An 8,046-nucleotide genomic window follows, 5' to 3' on the forward strand; every position below is an offset into this window, starting at 1 on the left:
TATTTTTTCAGCTTTCATCAAAAGTGTATAGCTCTCCCATAAGTCCTGTATCATGTTTATCAACACCACCTAGATATTTCAGCTATATAAGGTCACATAAAGCGGCATTCCTTACTTCTGTTTAAGAAACTGAGTAATATCAACAGTATCTATTAATTTATCTCTTTGCACCCTGATAGCCCTAAACAAATGACTCTGTTGTAAAGAGAACCTAGACATCTTGTATGTGTGTGGACAGCTATATTAAAATGCTGAAATCAGGATGTACCCTACCTTAGTCTTGCAAATCAAAGGAAATTTGGTCTAAAATCAGATAGTATCCCCAGACCCATGCTAGAGAGACAGTCAGTTCTACCATCTGTGCGGAATAAAGAGGAGGACAAAGGTATAGATTTGTGGAATAACATTTGTAACCTAATTCTCATTTACCTCCCCTTTTCTATGTTTGTCTTTCATTAGTGCATAATGGCATTTGATCACTTACCAGCACAGATAAGCCTCAAATGCTACTCCAAAAATCAAGTCTGGTATAAAATAAAGCTATTAAAACCTAAAAAAATCATTTGAAGTCTGTTTTGGACAGTTTTTCCCCATCTATAGTGGACAAGTTAAAGCTATGGCCAGCTCTCACTAGTCAATAAAGTGGTTCTCATCACACTGGAATATTTTTTAGGATGCACATGGTATCAGGCAGTTCCTAATTCTAATGCAAAGGAAAATGCAAAGCAGAGGCCTATCAAATACCCCCCATATAGGAACAGATTACCATTCCTACTGAACAATATTCAACCAACTTGTGTATATGAGATCACAGAATAACAGTAATTTAGGTCAGCAGGGACCTGTGGAGATCTGGCCCCAGACATCTCCTCCTCTCTAAATAGGTCAAATTTCAAAGTCAGGTCACGTTGCTCAGGGATTTGGTTGCTGTGTTTCCAAAAAATTGCTCTCAGTAGTCACACTGTAAACACAAAAATTCAGTTAAATTAATATCAGTATGAAATTCCAGTCCAGGATATTTCAATTGGATTCTGTTATTGAAGGCATCTCAGGTGGTTTCAGTTCACTTTGATGAAGTCTTTTAGGTCATCATAACCAATCCCCCAGTTTGGAGCAAAACCAGTGGGGAACCAATTTTTTTGGTAGTTTTTTGTATATTTTCTTGACATAAGTGTTCATAAGCAGACCTCAGAAGAAGGCATTGCGTCTTTGAGCGTAGGTGGTCACTCAGTGCTTCTTTCCTTATGTGTTTTCTCTTCTCCATCTGCTTTTCCTATCCAATATTCAGCTGATCTAAAAACCAGACCACATTCCAGTCCTTCAGCTTTAAATTCATTAGCTGCAAACTGCTCTTGCAAGAGTTTTTGCCCACGCTAATAATGAAAGCAAAGCCTACTCTTGTTGGGTTTTTGTAACATCTCACTGTAGTTCATGTTATAAACCTTGCCTACATTAAAGTCTCAGAGTCCCTTAGTCTACTTATATCCCTTCATTACTTCATATATATACATATATATATTGTAGGCTAAAACCTTATTTAGGCTAAAACCTGATTTCTGTTTACCATATTTCCTTTACTTTATTCATTCTACTCTTTGTGATTTCTCTGTATGTACCCAAAGAAGATCCAGTAATGAAACAATACAGGAAAGTAACCACACTTCTAATCTTCTGTATGCTCTGACGCATTTTGCTACTTTTTATCACAAATAGTTCATTGCCGGATAAACTGGCTATAACTAAGAGATTTTTTTTTTTCTTCAGCAATTATAGGATAACTAATCTAAGGACCTGCTCTGCAACACCAACCTAGTCTCAGAATATAACTCTAAAGTGCATGAAAAAGTCGTCTTGTTAGCATCAAGAAGCAATCTAGCCATCACAATGGTATGAAACTTAATCAATGAAGCAATAGACCTGAGATTCTTCCTAATCCCCATCAAGGATATTCTGAATCAATTGATGCCATTTAATGAAAATGACTTGACATTTACTGAGCTGCTTAGAACACTTGTAGAAGCTGGAGAATGTTTTTTTGATACCATATGCTACCTGAATAAGGCTTTTCCATAACAAAAATCTTTCTGAAATACAACTGCATTTCCTCTGTATGCGTATACAAGCACCTCCTTAGACAAAAAAAGTATAGTGCACCAGCACCACAGTGCAATATGAGCCATCAGCCAGAGAATAAAGGTGAATCTATTGACATTTCTAAACAATCTTTTGATAAGTCTGACTAAAGATGCAAAACAAAAAGCCCGTGGAGTATGGTAAAAATACAGTAATTGCTGAAAGCTTGTAATCCAGTGGTTAGACAGAACATGACATTACTGAGAAAAAAATTGCAACTATAATTAAAAGCAAAACTCCACTGCATTTAAAAAAAAGAAAGGAGGGTATATAAAAAGGATCAAAGCTTTATTCCTGAGAGTGATTTATGTACGCTCTTTGAGCGAGTGGGGTGAAAGCAGGAAGATAAAACAACTGAAGAAATGGCTTGGTTTTGAGATACCAAAGATGTAAGGCACTAAATACCTGGAAACTAGTACTTACAGCTGCATGAGGATAGTTCATCCAATTAATTTTCTTTGTATGTACTGTGTTATCTAATTATTTTTTTTCTTGGGTAAAATTGACTCCTGCTGTGTCCTAAGGCTCTGACTCCATATGTACCCATATTCTGTTACTGTTACCTGGCCCCACTCTAGGACACCACAGAAATATAGGCAGAGAAGTCCAGTTTTGTCATGCAATCATGGACACTTGGCTCGTGTGGATTCTGTCCCACGTGTTACAATCTGTAACTTAATTCCACCCAAGCATCTAAGAAGCTTTCTGAATTAAAAAATTACATCCTATTTGTACTTATCTACCACAAACACACTATTTAGATTCTTTTAGAAATGAAATTCTTTAATCTTTTTGGTATTTTTACTCTAAAAAAAAAGATCTGCCTGTGGTCCCTTCTCAATTCCTATTGTATCTTATTTGTTGAATAAGAAAGTCATTTTTTCAAACCTAAGGGAAGTTACTTTTCGCAGTGACACGCAATGCAATCTTCATTCCTATTAACAGTCTCTAAAGAGTTGACAAACCAGCTGTTCCTGTCCTCAGAAATAGTTTTATGTATTACATTATTCATTTGTTTTCTTGCTTTCCTCTGGCCATTTTGACTCAAATTAGTTTCTGCTTTGGGTTTTTTTTTTTTCAGGATAAGTAGAACAATACTGATTTTTATTCGCTAAAATGCATTGTTAAGACTAAGGTTGCTCCCCTGATAAGGGCCATGAAAAGATCCATGTTTCTCCTAGGTACAGGTTAAGCCTACAAAGTATCAGATAGATAAACATGAGTAACCTGTTTCTAACAACACAGCAGTTCAGTTGTGTATACTGGTCTCCACTTCTCTTAAGATTGACAGAGAAGCACATCTTTTGTGCAGATCTTTCTCTTTAATTATGTCAGTTTCTCTACTGACATTAAGGTATTCTGGGGTGTATTAAGAAGAGTGTGGCCAGCAGGTCGAGGGAGGTTCTCCTTCCCCTCTACTCTGCCCTAGTGAGGCCCCATCTGCAGCACTGTGTCCAGTTCTGGGCTCCCCAGTTCAAGAAAGATGAGGAGCTACAGGAGAGAGCCCAGCGCAGGGCTACGAGGGTGAGGAGGGGACTGGAGCATCTCTCCTGCGAGGAAAGGCTGAGGGAGCTGGGCTTGTTCAGCCTGGAGAAGAGAAGGCTGCAAGGGGACCTAATAAATACTTCTAAATATCTGCAGGGTGGGTGTCAGGAGGATGGGGCCAGACTCTTTTCAGTGGTGCCCAGCGACAGGACAAGGGGCAATGGGCACAAACTGAAGCAGAGGAAGTTCCAGCTGAACATGAGAAGAACTTCTTCCCTCTGAGGGTGACGGAGCACAGGAACAGGCTGCCCAGAGAGGCTGTGGAGTCTCCTTCTCTGGAGATATTCAAGACCCACCTGGACAAGGTCCTGTGCAGCCTGCTCTAGGTGACCCTGCTTAAGCAGGGAGATTGGACTAGATGATCCACAGAGGTCCCTTCCAACCCTTAACATCCTGTGTTTCTGTGATTCTTAGAGGGGGCTCAGACAGCTAGCTCATCTCACACCCTCATAGTAGTACTTGTCTCATCTAATTTCAGACATTAAGAGTGTAAATGTGAACTGATTATTCCAGGTTACTTTCACAGTCACAGACACTGTTGAACGCAATGTGCCTGACTTAGTTTAGATATCTACAGAGGACAAGATTATCAGTTCCTCAGGGGGTACTCCTCTCCACCATCTCTAAAAGGAGGATAGGACGATCGGTCAGATGTGCATGTTTACCTTAGGGCTGAAATTCCACAAACTGGTGTGGATACCTGAGGTGGGCATCTATCTGAATGTCTAAGATGGAAAAGTGAGATCCTGCTGCGGTTAATATCCTGTCTAATTAGCTAGGCTTCCTAGTCTATGTTGTTGTGGGAACAACATAGAAAGTTCCTGTTAGAAACTCATTTGTACTATATTATGGTGGGACGTACTGAGTCCTAAGCTATTCTGTCTCTTTTAAGTGACTTCAAAGGAATATGAGAGATGGAGTTTTTTGAAGACATTGAGAAATTTAGATATCAACCTGTTGGTGTCTAGATGCAGATAGTCTGTTCAAGCTTCCATGGGGGTCAAAAATCGTCTAAAACAGCCCCTTCATTTAGTCTGTTGAATGGTTCCTTAGATTCTGTCGACTGTATTGGCTAAGATCCGTATAACTTTATACATATCCAGGCTCAATTAAGTTGCCCAATAATAGGTGACCAGTGCCAAAAGAGATGCCTTCATATGTTTAACATTCACAGGAGGCTAGCAGATATGAAACACGGGCATTGAAGGCATGGCAAGTTGGGGCTACCTGGGTAAATGGAACTAGCTGCTTTTGTGTGGGCAAATGAATCAAGCCCTGAAATCAAATAAAATAAATCCCAGCCACACTAGACATCTGATTTAGGTTGACTTTTAGCATTCATTTTTAATAAGCTGAATCCCATGCTATGTGTCTCTCAAAGATGATTTGAACCTGATGAGGTTCAACAAAGGCAAATGCAGGGTCCTGCATCTGGGGAGGAACAACCTCGTGCACCAGTACAGGCTTGGGGTGGACCTGCTGGAGAGCAGCTCTGTGGAGAGGGACCTGGGTGTCCTGGTGGATGACAGGTTTACTATGAGCCAGCAGTGTGCCCTGGCTGCCAAGAAAGCCAATGGAATCCTGGGGTGCATCAAGAAGAGTGTGGCCAGCAGGACGAGGGAGGTTCTCCTTCCCCTCTACACTGCCCTGGTGAGGCCTCATCTAGAGTACTGTGTCCATTTCTGGGCTCCCCAGTTCAAGAAAGATGAGGAGCTACTGGAGAGAGTCCAGCGGAGGGCTACGAGGATGATGAGGGGACTGGAACATCTCCCCTGTGAGAAGAGGTTGAGGAAACTGGGCTTGTTCAGCCTGAAGAAGAGAAGGCTGCGAGGGGACCTTATAAATGCTTACAAATATCTGAAGGGTGGGTGTCAGGAGGATGGGGCCAAGCTCTTTTCAGTGGTGCCCAGTGACAGGACAAGGGGCAATGGGCACAAACTGAGGCACAGGAAGTTCCGTCTGAACATGAGGAAGAACTTCTTCCCTCTGAGGGTGACGGAGCACTGGCCCAGGCTGCCCAGGGAGGTTGTGGAGTCTCCTTCTCTGGAAATATTCAAGACCCACCTGGACATGTTCCTGTGCAGCCTGCTGTAGGTGACCCTGCTTCGGCAGGAGGATTGGACTAGATGACCCACAGAGGTCCCTTCCAACCCCTACTATTCTGTGATTCTGTGATTCTGTGAATTACAACAAGGCCTAACTGCCCTCCTTTACCTAAACTTGCTGTATCAGGAGATCTGTGGGATCTGAGTGCTCTGCTGTCAAAAATGATGGTAGTATGGTTGCTACGCCCTCCTGTGTTACTCTTCACATTAAACATATGGAGAAGTGGTCAGATGCATCATGGACATAAACCAAGAGACAAGCCTTTCTCTGAACAATGAATAGAAGGCTGCCTTTCCACCACTAATTCTTCTAAACAGAATTCTTGATGTGTTCCAGTTCCTCCCATCATTCATCATGATCGTCTTAGCATCTTTTTCTAGTCTCTCAGCTTTGTAGAAATACCATATTGCACTTAGTTCAACTTCGAACCCAAACCAATGGGAAGGGCTTTCTGAGAGTTGGATCAGGTCCAAAGCTTACATCTGCCCTAGCAAATCAAAATGGGCAAGGGCTCATTGAAAGAATAGGTGATCGAGACAGCTCCTGTCTATAAGGCTAGCTTCTCTTTCCCCCAGCAAGAGCCCAGCCTCCCCCCTGCCATCCATTTGAAACAGTCTGTGGACTATGCTATCACCTGAGTTGTGCCCAGGCATGATTTCAAAGAGTGCTAGGCCAAACCATGCCAGGTAATATGCTAACAACAGAACAGCATAGATGCCACAAACACACCAATCCTTCTGTCTGGCCCTGGCCCTTCTTTTTTTCTTGTTTTCATGCCATGCAGATAGCCCTGCTCTGAAGAAAATGCCTTGTTAATCTGACATCGGCAGAAGTGAGGGCAAAGGGTTAATAAAGTGAGACTGAACCAGATGCAGAATTATTATATCCTTCCAAGCCTCTGGATGAAGACAGAGGAACACAGTGAGCATTACAGCAAATGTGTGTGCTACTACTACCCAGCCAATTAATTCAAACACACCCATGCATTTACAGGAAATGATAAGGGTGCAAATATATTCACAGAAGACTTCAATATTTGGAAGCAGCATCACTCCTGGGAGGAACAGTGTAAAGAAAGTCATAGGTGGCTTTAACAAAAACACCTTATGGATAAGTTTGAGGAGCTCGCCAATTTCTTAATAATCAGAGGAAAGCATAAAGAAGAACAATCCAGGAGGATGATTAGCTAAGAATTCACTACCTTTTGATTAGCTAAGAATTCACTACCTTTTGATTAGCTAAGTAATACACACAGAACGAGATTACAGTATGTAAACACATTCCTTTCTTTTTAATGACCATGTTTTAGAAAAATAATGCAAAATATCTAAATAGCAATAAAAAGACACAACTCTGATACATAATCAGCCACCATTCCTAGGTGATGAATTTCTCCCTGGTCCTAGAAAGTACCAGGTTCTTCTCACCTTATTGAAGATTTTATTTTGTACATATGTACAGCTGAGATTCTCAGCTTTATTTGTAATGAAAGAAGGAAAGCAGACATGCTTAATTGTCTTTTTTTCTGTTTTTTTTCTTATTTTTTTATTTTAACATTAGACCAGTTGGATCCTGTATGCCATTGGCTATACTGATTAAATGAATCCAACACATAAATCCTTTATGTGATCTAATCCCTGAAGACTCATTATTCTGAGTGCTGGCATTCTGGAAAAAGAAAACTAAAGAAAAATGCAGTCATAACAGGAACCAAAAGCTTTCCTGCGAGGCAAACTTTGTGCGTTGAAGGCCAAGCACTGAAAGCTATGCGTAGGGGGGAAATGAGTTGACTCATTTTCTGGGAGTGTAAAATACTGTAGCTAAAGATTTCTGAGTCACAACCCTCAAATGGGGCAGAATCAAGTTTTATAGGGACGAAACTCTCTTGAAGGACTTCCAGCTAAATCCATAGTCATCAGAGCAGTAGTATTTGCCCTAATAAGTAACTACCTCAGGAAAACAGAAGGGCCATCAATGTCTGGGATTAAACAGAGCATTCTTTTGGTATGTATGTACAGCATACCAACACCAGTCTAATCCCTTCAACATACGTATTCCGCCTATGGATGGAGAACTGTGGAAAACCTCTGTTTACATAAATCTTGGATGAAAGCCTTATATCAGTTTCTTCTGAAGAGTCTCAGTCCCCAGAAATGCCCAAGTTCGGCTTCTGCTCTGAATTACTTTGAGGAAGGGCATGTCTCTCCTTTTCTACTAACCACAGGGTACCAAGGGAGACCCTTCCTTTTCATGACATACCTA

The sequence above is a fragment of the Opisthocomus hoazin genome, chromosome 4 (genome assembly GCF_030867145.1).
Source record: "Opisthocomus hoazin isolate bOpiHoa1 chromosome 4, bOpiHoa1.hap1, whole genome shotgun sequence".
In the NCBI taxonomy this organism is placed as follows: Eukaryota; Metazoa; Chordata; class Aves; order Opisthocomiformes; family Opisthocomidae; genus Opisthocomus; species Opisthocomus hoazin.